The 16484-nt window shown below is 41.6% G+C and overlaps 1 protein-coding gene and 1 long non-coding RNA gene across 2 annotated transcripts in view; one reads left to right on the top strand and one right to left on the bottom strand.

Moving 5' to 3' along the window:
* Positions 1–16484, top strand: part of LOC103383431 (protein phosphatase 1 regulatory subunit 29-like) — a 150422-nt gene that overhangs the window by 53721 nt on the left and 80217 nt on the right. The window contains exon 2 of the mRNA XM_008316535.3: positions 916–1233. The gene's annotated coding sequence lies outside the window, so the exon portion shown is untranslated. The remainder of the gene's footprint in view (positions 1–915; positions 1234–16484) is intronic.
* LOC103383432 (uncharacterized) overlaps positions 13653–16484 on the bottom strand; it is an 83110-nt gene continuing 80278 nt past the window's right edge. Inside the window, exon 3 of the long non-coding RNA XR_003050562.1 lies at positions 13653–14098. This is a non-coding gene — a long non-coding RNA (uncharacterized LOC103383432). The remainder of the gene's footprint in view (positions 14099–16484) is intronic.

The raw sequence follows: 16484 nt of genomic DNA, 5'->3' as shown, positions 1-16484 counted from the left end.
TCCACCCCCAGACCTTTTAAAGACCAGCTGGCCCTGTCTGCCCTGACATTTAAGTACAGTATATGTGTGTGAGCGTGTGTGTGTGTGTGTTGTTTAAGTTCAGTCTGAAACGTGAAACATTAATATATAGGATCAGCTCAGTCTTTTAATCTGAGGGTCGAGGGTTCAAGTCCCTGTTTGGGCAGATCATTTGTTTTAAGGCAGCGGTGGTTTGGATGGTCTCCATACATATTTAAATATATCTATATATAAATATATTTTTATACTGTAGGCCGTTGTTTGGCAGTTGTTTGGCCCTCCACCATCAGACTTAAGGGTCAGGGGTTCAAGTCCCTGTTGGGGTGGATTATCTGTTTTCTAGGGCAGCGGTGGTTTGGAAGGTTTCAGGTTCGAGTCCACCACTGAGGTGCTGCGAGCTCGGCGCCTCCCTCTCATATATATTTCATTTCCCTCTTTATATTTGACTGTGAATCTCACACTCACACCTGAGTTGACTCGTCTTCATGAGGTGAAGTCATTAGAGAATCTGTTTACCCTGAAGAATTGAAGAACTTCACCGAATGGTGACGTCTTCTTCCTCTTCTTCTTCTTTGACTGTTTGCCAGTCAAACACACACACACACACACACACAACACACAGTGATTTCGAACCTAATTACACACCGTCCTGCTGTAGCCAGGTATTGGATTTTCTAATAAATATGAGAGAAGTGTCTGAGATCAAACATATTTTACATCAGGAAACGGCCACTCTGTATGCAGTCCTAATCAAGGCTGTCTGCCTAATTTAGACCCAGCATTGATTTAATCTTTATCTCTCTCTCTCTCTCTCTCTCAGCGTGCTTCTCCTACTCAAATGTAATTTAAATTCTTATTAACACCTCCATCTGTCTGTCTTTACCTCTTCTCCTCCAGCTCCGCCTCTTCTGAGACTTTGGCAAAAAAACAAAAAACAAACAGTGTTTGCCGGGACACAGCCTGTTCTCCTGCCTCGGTGCATGCTGGGAGTCTGGATCCAGCTGGATCACAGAACAGGACTGCAACCACCGGAACGACAACTACACATCCTCGCCTCGGGGAAATATAGAGACAAAAAAGACACTTCCTGACACCACAGCTACGGTGGCCAGAGAGAGAACTGCAGCTTTTGGGGAGAAGAGGCTCAGTGAAGCTCGAACCAATCAACTGCGTCCTCCGCCGGGCGGGACTCCGGTTCTACTCCTCTGCTACGAGGTGAGTCAGTCACTGTGCCGCGTTGGCTTCCATTTGAAGAGTATATATAACCGTAGCTGCTGTGGCTCCGCCGTGGTTTCAGCTCGGTTCTACAGAGGTAGGCTGTGTCTAATAGGTCTCCCGCTCTGGGCTGCGGCTCTGACAGAGCAGCCAGGCCCGGCTGAAGGTTCACCCTCCAAAGAGAACCTTTTAACAAGAGAACCTCACACAAAAGCCCAGTGGCATTTTGAGTTTGAAAAGCACCAGTATTTGAATTTTTTTTATTTTTTTTTTTATGTTAATGAAACCCGTGTGCAAAGTGGGTCAGAGTAACCTGGCAGGGAAAGTGGAAATTCTTCTGCAGAAGCAGCAGGTGCCACTGATCTCCACCGAGGAGGGAACAGACTGTGATTTAAATAAAAAGTAAAAAAAAAAGTGTATTATCTGAATGATAATAGACGCCTCAGACTTATACCATGAACATTTAAACACAAAGACTAAAAACAGTTTCAGTTCTGTTTCCTATAAGCAGTCTGAGTTATTCTGGTTTCTTTACCCGACTCCACCCACGTTATTACGGCGCGTCGTGCCGTCTGTGTCTGTGTCTGTGTCGTTGTCTGTGTCTGTGTCTGTGTCGCCTCTGATATCGTCCTACTTCACCGCGACGGATCTGCTGCTGAAATCGTCGTCCTGAAGTGACGTTACTGGGTTAAAATCCTTCATCGCAGTTTTAGGCTCTGCCCCAGTTCTTCAGCTGGGAAACTAGGCTGCATTTACTTTTTATGGCATTTTGTTCACAATAAGGTTTTTTTTTTACCTTTAAAATCTCAATGGAAGCGTAAGAACGCACCGCGAACGGGTCTCCTTATTCATAAACTACAAACACTGGAACAAAGCAGCGGAGAAAGATCTCCACTGTGATGAAACACGACTCTCCTCAATATTATTTCTGTCAGGATTCATTTAAAAAACTAAACAACTTATTGCAATTCATTATTGCAGATTGTTAAATAAATATTTCATAGAAATTGCACAGATAGAGAAAAAGTTTGAACTGATTTGTTTTCCTCTGAAATCAACAATATCTTTGTCCTTCAGCCCCTCTCAGCAGATTTAATTAAAACACATAAATATGTGATTCCTCTGGGACTCGAACCCAAGACCTCCTAAGTGTAAGGCAGGCGTGATAACTTATAAATAATAATCCTAATTATCCAGAACTCATTAGAGTTTTATTCTCTGACCCTGTTATTTCAAAGTCCGTCTTCTAACGCGCTGTGGAAACATTTCTATATTATATTAGGAGTGTGTGTGTGTGTGTGTGTAGGAACCATGAACCCATCAGTCACTTTTCTCTCTCTCCTCCCTCCGTCTGTTCTTCACCTGTCAACATCTTTTATTCTGCTCTGAATTCACGTCTTCGCACCAGTTTAATGAAAAGCGTCCTAAATTTATCGGCTTAAAAACCTCGTCAAGATCAAACCAGGGAGTTTAAACTGGACCGACACTGAGTGTTTGATGATGGATGAGCTGTAGGTAGAAAATTCTCTTCATACTAAAAACTACTTTCATCTTTTTGTTCACTTAATTATGACCAAACAAATGTTTATTTGTCAGACTTCACAGAGTCCCTGGTACAGATCCCTCGATTTCAATTCTGCTCTTCTTGAAAAGAGTCGAAATGATCAATTTAAACAAACAAAAATGAAACTAAATCAAATCACAAAACTGACACGGAAACTGAATTCTATTTCTCCACACGACAGGTTACACTTTATACAGTCTGTGTACAACCCCCCCCCCACCATGAACCCATCAGTCACTCCAGCCGCACACCTAACTACTGTCTCTCTTGATTTATACATGTCCTGCATGACCCTCACATACTTTTCTGCCACTCCTGAACCTTTACTACTCATATACTCATATAGTACCTCAGTTGCTCCTCGGGTATCTTATCTTATCATGTCCTCTCTCCACTGAGGCACCGTGCTGCGCCGTCTGATCTCGTCTGGATTCAAATGTAAAAGAAAAATCCAAAGAACTATCATCTAGTTTCCCATCACTGCGATGTCACTTCCTGGTTCTCCCAGACTGGAGTGTTCCCGTCCCCATCAGGACATATGGGGACAACAGGAAGCAGAGTAATTAAGGGACTAAACCTGATCAAACGTCTAATCTCATCTGGCCCTCGCAGTGGTAGCAGCTTCATTTAGTCTAATGAATGAACCTACACAGCAGCTGCTGGATTTAACTCTCTTTGTTAATCTCCTGAAACAGATTTCTTGTCTTGTGTCTTTTTTTTTTTAACAAAACATGCTCTCAGGATATCACAGGAACTCCTGTCAAAGACAAGACAGTAAAAAAAAAAAAACAAACCTTCAGACCTGCTACAACACAGTAGCCCAACAAAATACATCATCAGCCAACAGTTGCTCCACAGACTGAGAAGGTGGAGGTCTGGTAGGACTTTGTACTCATCAGTATCGGGGTTTATTTCAATGTTTAGAACATTGTTTCCTGAAGACAAGAGTTTTTTTTTTTGGGGGGGTAGTCTCGCATGTTTCCCAGGAGTTTACGAGGGGTAGTCTCACATGTTTCCCAGGAGTTTACGAATAATGTCTACTGACTTGGGGCACGGAGGTTTGTGAATTTTAAAATATGGGTCGGCAGAAAAAAAAAAGTTTGGGAAACACTGGTTCAGAATGCAGGAAACACAAGGTTCTCTGAGAAACCCTGACGTGAAAAAACCTGGGTTTTTACCAACAGTCTTCTTGATGCCGTGGACTAGATCGGAAAAATATAATAGTCACAGATGATTCCAAGGATAAATAAAGATATGCATGAAAAGTTATAGAAGAATAGGTCATGTGATCATGTCACCAATTATGACCAAACCATAGACGTCTGCATCACGACGCTGGTCTGTAAAACGACAACAAAAACTACTGCCGATAAAGTTAGACTCAGTAACGGAGCTGAGACGAAGCCTCGACTCCGACCACGGAAGTCTTTCTCCTGTGGAATCATCACTGTTCATGAGCATCAGTTCAAGGCCGTCATTGATTCTGGTGACGGAGACGTTTCACTTCAGCTTCATCCACGGCTTCAGCTGCGAGTCAGGCTGGACAAAAGCAGAAACTCAGCATCAACAGCCCAGGCCTCCACCACAGTCAGGCAGAACAATACGCCCCCTAGAGACCACACTAATCCATTACCTCACCTCTTCATCCCTCCATCCCATGATCCAATTTTATTCTCATTTTTTTTCTCACCACTGTGTCATTCCTGAGTACCAGGATCAACAATGGTTTTACAACCACAGACACACCAGAGAAGGAACGCCAAAAACTCACAAGCACTTTATTTTTTTAAGACATAATGAAGCTGTTGGGGACACTGCTAGTGGAGCCGCCCTGTAGGCGACCCACACCTCCCTGGTTTAGCCATGCTGCCTACAGTGAAGCCAAATAGAGAGGGAGAGGAACCACGTGCATTAGCCATGATAATCTCATTAGTTTGGCCATGATTGAATCCTGGAGGATTCTCCTCCAACTCCCCAGAGAGCTCATCTATTATACAAGGCTTCACTTCAGTTTCCTGGAATTCAGGCAGCTGAAAAACAGCGAATAACAAGAGGAGAGAAAAAAAAAGAGGGTCAAACAGAGAGAACGAAGCCTGCTGAGGTCACCGTGTCGTCACTTTGTCTCTGCCTGCTACTGTACAAACACATCATTTAACACTGGTGGCTGAGGAACGATGTTCAGAGGACAATGGCACTCATTCTAAAGCAGATACTGTGTTGGTGAATTATCAAGGTCTGTTATGTGGTCAAAAAAAAAAAAAAAACTCAAACAAACAGTTGACAATACAAACAGTTTAAATGAAGCTGGGTTTTTGTTTAACTTCCTGTCTGACTGGTAGAAGTACAAGTGCTGTTACAAACCAAAGAAGAAACCAAACATAGGAAGGCATAAGGAATGGGAGCTGTCCTTGGTGCTGAAATGTTATACTCATAACTTGCCTTCAGAATTAAGGAATTTCAATAGGGTGTGTGGGAGAGAGAGATATAGATAGATAGATAGAGAGAGAGAGAGAGTTTAGACACTCAGCCCAGAACATGAATTAAAGGAAAAACAGTTTAGACACTCAGCCTAAAAGAAGAAAAACAAAATGGATTTCTGTTGATAAGATTCTGTCGACACAACTCCTTGAACTGAGAGTGTGATGTCAAGCACACAGTGTCTCCAAAAAGAGCTGCAGCTATTGATTACTTTGGAAGCGAATAATTCATCGACTGTTTTCTTAATTTGATTAAATGATTTTTCTCATAGGCGAAAGAAATAACTGAAATTCACTTGTCATGTTTATCTCCATCTGAACATTGGCCAACGACCGGCAAAGTGTTTAAAAGAATATCATCTGAAAAGCTGTGTAATTCCTAAATCAATAAAGAGGATCCAAATGTTACGGTCTTTAAGGAGACACCGTGAAAATCTCCGGTCGTCGTCGTCGTCTGAACGTACGTCTCAGGCAGAAGAGAAAATAAAACGGGTGAGTGTGTGAAATGACTTTCTTCTTTTCTTTTCTCCTACGTTTTACATCTTATCTTCACCCCTGCTGCCCCTGTCACTTAATGGCAGCTGTGCCCTTTCGCAGCCTCCCATGTGCGTCGACACAAGACACCTTTCAAGCCTCCGCAGTCCTTCTCCGTGACTGCCCAAACAAAACCTTTAGCTCCTGCCGTCCTCCTCCTCGACAACCACGTAGACCGTTGTCATCCTCACAACAGCGTGTCCTCTTTTGTCTTTCACTCAACCCTCTTTTGTTTCCTTTTCCTCCCCATTGTTTTCTTTTTCATCTCCTCTTCAGCCCGGTCTCACCCTGAACCTCACCCCTCGTTCCCTTCGCTCCCTGTAGATTTCCTTCTTGTCTTCGCTGCTTCCTTCTTCTAACCCTGATGTTTCAGACTCGCCGTCTGAGAAGCCTGATGTTTAACCAATGTCCACGGTTCATTGGTTTCAGCCTTACTCACTTGTACAACTCAGTGCCAAAGTGTTTTTTTTTCTTTTGTCCTGAGACTTCACTGGCTTTGGAAATTTCTTCTTTTTTTTGTGTGTTTCAGGGCTGTGCCTTCACGGTTTTTAACAAAACATATGAACGACCAAAAAGACTGTATAAATACTGAGTTCACAACCTGGATTACACGAGAAAAAATACTGAGTTCACAACCTGGATTACAATAAACACTGAGTTCACAACCTGGATTACACACAGACATCCCTGGTCTGAAGTGATGCTGAATTAACTCTCTGCAAACAAAACATTTTACAAGTAGTAAAGAAGTTTAAAGAATATGCAAATAAATGTTTCAACAATACATTTTTTTAACAGCAAATCCGGTTTCATTTTTATTTCGAGGTTCAGGAAACCAAACCGTTTGTCGCAGTGTTTTGAAGCAGCAGAAAACTCAACATTCGTCTCACATTTTGTCAACATCTGATGCCGAGCCAAAACAATAGACTGATGTACACGACGTAGAGCAGCACGTTACAGAGTCCAGCAGCCAAAGCAGCCAAAGCCCCAGCCATGTTTCAATCTTGTTTCCAGGACGACACGAAGCGGCTGAACAGCAGCCTCGGAAGAACACAAAAGAACAGAACGCAGCGTGAGGAGCGAGAGCAACCACTCAGGGATTTGAAAAAAAAAACAAAAAAAAAAAACAGAAGGATTTTCTTAGAGCACATGGACGCAATAAACGGAGCTTCACTGGACGATGTAAAAATAAAAACCAAATATGAAAAATAAATCTTTTTTTCAGGAGCGGGAACTGACAATCATTTACATTCACCAAGTCCTGTCACATGGTTGGACGATGAGTCCATATATATATATATATATAAACATATATATATATATGAGCCCTAGAGGAAACACAGACTCAATGGCACTTGCCATAAGGAGACATTAGTTCTGTTGTAACACCTGAACATCACTTAGGCTACGATGGGATCTGACTTGGTCACAACCAACTTTTTTAGACCACATACTGCCACCTACTGTACTAGAGTGTGTAGTGCCATGGTACGACCAGTGACTTTTTGAGATAACGCTGCCTGCCCTTCAGGCCTCGACGGGAACTGCCACACATTCGTGTTGGTTTTTAACCCCTTCACGATGCATCGTTACATCCTTAAATCCTTAAATTTAAAATAAATCCAGCAGCGTGAACTTCAGGCTGACACTTTCTTCACTTCCCTGCTCCACACACGGTATGAAAAAGACATTCCTGGTTTTCCATATCTGCCTCCCATTAGCCCCCCCTCCCGCCACCACACCCTCCTATGGAAAAAAGTCTAGAATATCTTTGTGAAGCGTGTCACTCTCGCTCCTTGCTGAGGTCGCTCAGGGTCATTCCCATCCGTCAAACCATCAGCCGGATTTTCTTGTCACGGTCGCCCCAGAGATGGAGAACCGACACCCAGGCCGACTAACGTTGGCATAATGTGTGAAGGATGACGGATGATGGGGAATTGTGTTATATGTTGTGTGTGTGTGTGAGTGTGTGTGTCTCAGAATCCTTCTGTGCGCTTCTGCAGCCCTTGGGGCAAAAATGTCACATCTGCTAAATGACAGATCAAACTTTTTACCCCAGCGGAGTTGGGTTTTTTTTTTTTTTTTTAAAGCCTCACCGTGCAGATATCAGACTTGGTACGTTTTTTTCCGCTGTGATTTTTTTTCAGGCATGCACACATTTGCATACTTTAATAAATAGGCCCAAAGATAAGCACAGGACAAACGTTTCTCTGCAGGCACGCAGCCGCTTTAACCTACAAACATATGGTGAGATATTTCACCGACTGAAAATGTAAATCACGGGAAAGAACGCAGACACCGGAGGCGAAGGAGGAGGAAGACGGAGCTGTAATTGTTAATAAATGATTTATCCATGTGACAAACTGTTGTTGCGTTGTTTGCCACCGTGTGCGACAGATTCTGCCGTGGGCAGAACGGGCCGCCTGCTCAGACTTATCTGGTTTTGTTAAACCCGACCGTGATGACATCTGAGATGACTGATGTCACACAGACGACTCCGGCTGCCGAGCATTTATGCAAATACGAGCTCATTCGCACGATAACATCTGTTTTTAATGGCGGCCAATCACATGGAGCGGATAAAAAAAAAAAAAAGAAAGTCATTTTTGTGTAATGATCAGCGATAAAAATCCCATTCATTTTCTTTGTAATTGATTTGATTAGGTGGAATAACGACGACGTTGATGTACAGTATGTTGTAATTAAACAGTAATACACAGTAGGCAGTTGGTGGAGCCACTGAGCCACGTGATATTTACTGTGAATGTGTTGTTTACAACGTCAGAAAAAAGTAATTTGGATATTTCTGAATTGTAAAAAAAAAATAATTTAATAATTGGTCATTTGAACATGATTAATCAGTTCATTTACTGCAGCGTACTTAGCGCCACCAGCAGTCCGTCTGTGTTATGACCATCGGGAGTCCATGTCAGATGTTGGAAAAACCAAACAGTTAAAGTGAATGTGAGGAGTTGAAGCGCCTCGGTCTCAGCAGCAGCTGCTGCGGCCGACGGTCGCCACTGGTTTTACTGTGTTGTTGACAAACTGTGATTATTTTTGCACAGCGTCTGAAAATAATAAGACAGTGACAAACACGTCGGCTCGTTAGGCAAAGAGCCCGATGGCGGTCGTTCAGGGGTCCAAGTAACTGAGGCCGTGAGTGGGCGAGAGGTTTCACCGAAGACGACGTCGAGGAAAACGGAACAGATGATTACAAATAAACATAAAATAAACACGGTTATTAATTCATATATATATATACATATATATCGTACATATGTGTATATATATACATATGTGTGCAGATATATAAAAACATATTACATTTATTATCAGCTTCACGGCATCAACGGTGAAGCTTTAACTTCTCAAAACAGAAATTTGAAATTGTCTCAATCTTTCGATCAGAATCTGGAGTTTTTCCGACTGAATCCTGCTGAGACCAAACCAAACTGTGGAGAGGAATCAGACTCGGCACATCTCCGTGGACTCCACTGCACCGGTGCCTGCACTCTGAGTCATCACTGCCATGCAGATGATGGAAGGTTTCCTACTCAGGTGTTTGGAACTCTCAGAGCAGCGCTTGCTTCAGAGCAGATTAAATATTTAACATGTTTTTTTTTTTTTGTGTTTTGCGTCAGTCGCTCTCTCACTGCTGCCGAGTTCCTCTCCGCCGCCGCCGCCGCCGGCTCTTTTCAGCTCTGAGATAAGTCAGAAATGATCTGCGCTGTTTGAAAAAAGCCAGCAGTTTAAACTGTGATGTCAGCAGATGAGTCAGTCGGCGTCTGATTTATGTCATCGCTCTGATGTAATGAATATCTGCCTGTGCCAGCGAAAAAGTAGCGGCAGGCCGTTTTTGGAGACATAACTTTAATCAGGACAGTTAGAGTCTGTGCGTGATTGGCAGTACTACTACACAGCCTGGACACACTGATATAGTACTGCGTAGTAGTACTTCATAAGGGAATCCTGTCTGAGGTTGGCGTGTTAACGTGTTACATACTCTACTCTCTGCCCAACCCCAGGTCCACGGACCAGTACTGGTCCGTATCTCATTTGTTACCGGGCCGCAATTAGACACAATGAGAAATTTACTTCATTTTTACTAATTAACTTTCTTCAAAGAGAATCTGGCAACACTTCAAAATAACATGTCATCCAGACTCTGATACTAACAGAATAAAGTCTAAAACATGTTTTATTTTGAAAAACAATCCTACGTTGTTCGTGTTCATTTGTTACTTGAAACATGAAGCCGGTTTAGTTTTAGTTCTTTCTTTAGTTTAGTCTTCTGTCAAAGCTCTGCTCACTTTCTGTTCATCTGGCTGAGTTCCCTGCAGAGAATGTTTCATTTTTTTAATTTTGTAAGTAAGCAAATTATTTTTAGTTTTCTTTAAATGTTGGTGTAAGTTTAAAGATGTGAAGATCAATTAGAATTCTAACCAATCACAAAGCTGTGGTCGGACACCGCACCTGAAAAAGGTTCTCTCCTCCCCGGTTCTAAACTCTGATGAGAACTCAGATGCAACAAATTGGACAAAACAAGGAAAAAAAAACATGAGTGAAAATATTTAGGTGCCAATTGTTTTTTTGTTTTTTTCAGGTATTACAGGAACACGAAAGAAACTCCAGAACAAAATCCTCTTTATCGTCACTTCACTTAATTAACTCTGTCTGCGTCCAGGTTCATGAGAAACGGAGCCATCTTTTCACTGCATTTATAAGACCAGTAAACATTTTACTGTTGGGGTTTACGGTCCCTGGTCCTGGTTTCAGGTCTTGTGTAATACTTAAGAGCGTAAAGACTCAAGTGTTTAATTTGGTAATGCTCCTAAAGCTTTATTTATCAGGAAAATTGACAAACAAACGACTTTTAGTGCTTCACCGACCAATTTAATTCTGTTCTGTTAAACATAATATTATCAGGGCGTTGATATACACAGTACCGTCTACTGAGTTATGTCGGAGGGAAGGAAACTAAAGGGTTAAGACCATTTATTTTTTACATTAAAACTATGATACAGTAACTAAGGGCACGGGTTGGAAAAGTTTTGACATTTAAAATTTCTATTCTTCTATTCTAACTATTCTCCTAAAAATAGTTTTAGGGAAAAACGACTGTATATGAGAGTGAAAGTCACTAGGTGGCAGCATTGCAGCTCATTTTAATAATCTATTTTAATAATCAGGTGACTGTATGTAGAATGCTGGTGCCAGAAACTCATACATTGGTTTGTACTGATAAATAAATAAATATTACCAGACACTAAATAGTATTGCGATCGGGGGTGGGGTCGGGGGGGTGAGGAAACTTCTGTCCCCTAGGGGGAGCATGGCAGAAAATAATTAAGAAAAACTGCTTTAATCCATCATCTTAGCGCACAGACCGCACTTAACTTCCTCAACCACCAGGGCATCACTGCTCCACTATATCGGTATCGATTGATATCGGAATAGTATAAAAGTATTTGGACAATATCGGCATGTCGGACATCGGCAAAAACTTAATTACGGACATCCCTAACTAAATCCACAAAAGACCAAGCAAAACATGTCTTAATTACAGACATCCCTAACTGAATCCACAAAAGACCAAGCAAAACATGTATTGTAGCGATTAATTCACAGAATAGTGCTCTAAAATGTCACACTGTCCCAGAGAGAATTAGTGCTCTAAAATGTCACACTGTCCCAAAAAAAAAAAAGACCAACAACAACAACCCGCATCAGTCACAACAACATTAGCATTAGCATGAGCCGTCCTGAGCGTAAGTCAATAAATAAGAACGTAGGTTCAGTGCAGCCACAGCAGAGAAGCTTCCAGGTCCCAGCATGAGCACATCTGACATCATCAGTCATCAGTTAATGGTCTCGGAGACACAGACTCCACTGAAATGTAATTACTTGTCATCAAATTAGCTGGAAATGAATACGGCCCGAAGCCTTGACGAAGCCTCTGCAGATGATCCTGCATCCAGTGAGCAAAACAAGCAGCAGACGTACAGATCATCAGGCTGTAATCTCATTAAAAAACACACATTACACAGTATAAAAATGTTGGTTATGTTTTGTTAAAGTTTATGGCTCGACTTCGATCAGTTGTGGTGAAGTCGTGCAGTATATTTCTCATGGTCAGTGCGAGGTCTGAGGGCAGGGACGGAGGATGACTAACGGGTGTGAAGGGAGAACAGCGGTCACTGAACCAATGACCGCGACCTCCTCCGCAGATTTAATAATGACTGTGAGTCACCAGGTTGAGGAGGCTCGGCACATCAGCCGCCCTTTGAAATCACTGAGACTGGCTGTGATTGGCTGCTGGTTCAGAACAAGTTCAACAGTCGAACTTCATGGATGGAGAAAATAAAATTACGGTTTCTTCAAGGAGGGTTTTGTTCAACACCGCAGGTAGGATCTGTTTTTTACTGAACAACTCTGGTCTAAACCTGAAGGAAACAGAATCAGATACTGTAACCTTCCATGTTTAACTAATTATATTAGTGGATTTGGAACGATATAACAGAAGGAGAATTGAACAGATACCAGAGCAAAAGATTTGACAAAACTACTGATCATCTGTTAGCTAAGGTCCAGGTTTCTGTAAATTTTGAGGGAGAAAATGTTGCACTTCTGCATCTGTCCAGCAGTTGAACAGTTAAGTCACAGTCGACTTATTTGTAACTAAAACTTCCGAGCGGTTTCATGAGCTCAGCAGAGCCTAAAGGTTTCAGTTCCAACAGTGCGACGGTCTGACGTAACTTTTAGACAAGCAGACGGCCTGTGTGTGTGTGTGTGTGTGTGTCGGCTCAGTGAGGCGGAGGTATAAGAATGGTAAAGAACACTGACACATCTGCATCAGAAAGACGAAGACACAGAACCCCTGAAAGACGCCTTTCCTAACGAGCCGTCTCCGACTCTTAACGGTTTCTCTCTCTCCCTTCGTTCCTCGCCTGTCGTTCCGTTCTCTCTCTCTCTCTCGACTTTCTGACATATTTCATCAGCTGGTCCTACTCGGGGCTGGTCTCTTGCCTTTAGATTTCACCACTCCCAGAAGGCAGGCCCTACTCTGAAGTCTTCCTCTGCCTGTCTTCTGTCCTCATGGGGACCGAAGACGTTAGTCCATCTTGTTGTCTGAGGACCTCGTCTCATTACTGCCTCTGAGGTCCAGCTCTGAGCTCACGTCTGCTGCTCCATCACCTCAAACTCAGAAAGTTGAAGTGAAAGAGAAACTGGGGCGCGGCAGAGTCAGAGACTGTAACTGGATACGACCAGATAGAGACGTGAGATCGGATTAAATCACCGCAGAGACAAAAACTATATATGAGTCTGAATATATTAGAGTATTAGATAATCTGGAAAAGTATCCTGAGAAAATATTAGATATTACATTAGAAATTACAGATATATAAATACATGAACTGCAGATCTGTGTTAGTCACTGACACAAAGACTATGACAAGGATTTGAAAAACGTAAAGTGTATCGTTATATTACAGCCCTAATATATAAATATATGTAGATATATATATATATATATATAAATACATATATTTGTACATATGTATATTACTAGGGTTAAAAAAACATTTAAAAATACATACACATATATGTACAAATATGTTTTTATGTACATACAGTATATGCTTATATATATGTATATAAATACATGTTTGTACATATATGTGTATGTATTTTTTCTTTTTTTAAAAAAAAAAAAGTAACATAAAATGAATTTACTCTGTAATTTAATTTCATAGGTTACAAAAATCCAAATAAATCTAAATTAAAAATACATTTTACCGTGTATATATATATATATATATATATATATATATATATATAAAAGTACTAGGTGACGGTCTCTTGAGTCAGTATCTAAGAAGGACCTGTATCTAATTAATCCGGTGATGTAACAGTCACATGACCTGAATAACATGTTTATTCAAACTAAGACATGAAGATCAAACACCAGCTGATCGACCTGCGTTAGCCCTGAGTAGATTTTAATTGCTCTCTCTCTCTCTCTCTCTCTGTTCGGCTCCTTCTCCTTTACTTCCTCCCATCGTTCGTCCTCTCTTGTCCCAACTTTTTAATCTCCTCCGTCTTCCATTTCCAATAATTGTTCCTGTGATTCTTCCTTCTCCACGGCCTACGCTCCAGCCTACGCTTCTCTCGTGTGATTCCACGTTTAATAGAGGGAGAATAAAATCGCAGCAGAAATGGGGGGTAAAAGTACAGCGGGAAGGACGTTGACAAATGGACAGAAGGGGGAGTGAGAGGTGGAGAGTCATTACTACAGAGGGAGAGAAAAAAGAAGAATTTACACTGAGGTAGACGGGTATGCGGGCTGTCCCTGCTGACTCAGCCTCAGGCTGGGTTAATGACCAGTATTAATGAGGCCCCTGTCATTACTACACACACACACACACACATATATACCTATATATAGTCTCACATGAAAGAATATGAGGGGCAAATGTGGAGATGTACTTCTATATTGTCTTTTTCCAGTGTCAGCCACTTTATATATATATATATTCTTTCTTCTTCTCCTTTTTCATATATATATATTTATATATACATATATTAAAAATTAAATACATTTTATTTATTTATTTTTTAATGGCTACTCACGATCCCTCACAGAGAAACCAGACAAATGCGTTTCATATGATGCCAAAGCATCATGGTTATGACTGGTTTCATTACGTCGTTAGTTTTTATTTGATTAACTAATTAGTCAAAACCTAATTTAAGGCAGAAATTAGCCCCAAAAAACAATTTTTATTTTTGTTTTCTCTTTATACCTGCAGTTTGGAAAGATAATTAGCTAACAACGTCAGCGTAGATTTTACAAACTAGAAAACTCAGGTCATTAACGATCAATTTTAGAGCACCCCATATCTTTAGAGCTGTACACTCCCAGCATCAACGGTGGTTAAAGAAAAAAAAAAACATTTCCAAACACCACCACTATTTTCCACCTTTTTACCCAGAGGTTGAAAAAAAAAATAAAAAGTGTCATCAAAGATTTACAGCAACAGTCCCTGAGACACGCGGCCCACGTGGACATCAGTAACAGCAGTTTAGGGCAGACTCACTGCACTTGGTTCATTGTGGACAGAAACCAAAACTCCATCATTGGTGACAAGTTGTCAGCCAATTGTAGAGGAGGAGATAAAAAGACCAATTTGAAAACCTGCTGGTTTTCATCTGACAGCCGCTCAGACTGACAGACAATATTTTAGGGTTTCTTACTCTGGACGAGGAGCCAAAGACATTTTCGACTGTTTGCCAAACACTGCCAAGAAAGGAGGTGGCGCTAAAACCCCGACAGATCGTCACATGCTGCAGTGACACGGTGCTGTGGTGCTAGAGAAAAGCACACACCCTGGTGGCGAGGAGCGGCGTCTGACGTAACGACGGCGTGAATGTAGCACAGCTACTGTAGCAAAACCACATGTATTTTGTAGTAGTTTGCGTGTACAGTGTGTACTCGGAGTCCTTCCTTAGCTTCAGGGTTCAACAGCACATCATCGCCAAACGTCCGCTCCTCTCTACTGTAATAAGGCACCGTGGGAAATGAACGGGAAAAGGGAACAACTGATGAGAAAAACTGTTGGAGCTGCGTGCATTCTGGGAACTTGAAGTAGTTGAATAAAGAGGAGGAAGAGTAGGACGAAGAGTAGGACGAAGGAAATGAAAAGTCACTTCAAAGGTTCAGGTCAACTACTGTTGGTAGATTCCTACGATAGACGGGAACTGAGCGACAGCTCTATTTACCTAAAGTAAATGGCGCGACAACATGTGACTCAATAACACTCGCTCTCGTTTTACCGTCTGAAGTAACGTGAACGAAGGTTTCGGGAGCATCTGAGGCGACAAGAAGGAAGTTAGAAAATTTGAACTTTTCAGGCAGCATCGTCCCGCGTCATCCAATCAGTGACCAGTTAATCCTGATTCCCTGAAGTTAAGCAGAGAATCATCGTCGTGTCTGGTCACCAACATCGCTGCTACGTTTTATTGGAACCGGAATAGAATAAGGAGAGTCGTCGGCTTAAGTTAGCCAGGAGGTGGCGCTCTCTGGTAAGATGTTAGCCTATCTGTGTCTTGTTTTACTAAGTTACCGACTGTTTTTGACGCTGATGAAGCGATGATCCAAAAATAACACATTTTCATCTATCGCGTTGAACGCAGATTAAGAACTTTCTGTTGTTATCAGATTTTTTCTGAACACAAAATTATACATTATTTAAAATCAGGAATCAGGAAAACAATTTTGTAGCCTAAACCTGAAAGACAAAAAAAAAGAAGAAAGTTTTGAGTTTAAAAAGTCAAAGTGAGGTTAAAAAATTCACCTTGTAAATCAACATATTTGGCGTTGGTGCTGCAGGTGAATAAAAAAGGCATCGCTCTCTCAGGAGTGAACTTCCTAACCCCCCCTGCTGGATGTGCCTGGAATAACTATTTCCTTTGTTGAAGGAACCATCGAGTCTCACTGAATGGAGGGCTCTACAGTCACAAAGATCTTCTTCAACAGCTCACAGGTTATTATTATTATTATTTTAGTTAGCTATCTGCTGCCCCCTAGCAGAAAAGTATTCAACTGCTGCGACTTTCTTTGAACAAAGAAAAAAAAAAAACGCAATAAATAAACAATAGTTTTCAGACCAATCAGT

This window comes from Cynoglossus semilaevis, chromosome 9, assembly GCF_000523025.1.
Source record: "Cynoglossus semilaevis isolate Cse_v1.0 chromosome 9, Cse_v1.0, whole genome shotgun sequence".
Lineage (NCBI taxonomy): Eukaryota > Metazoa > Chordata > Actinopteri > Pleuronectiformes > Cynoglossidae > Cynoglossus > Cynoglossus semilaevis.
Note: the sequence above shows the minus strand (reverse complement) of the source record. Positions and strands in the feature narration are given on the sequence as shown.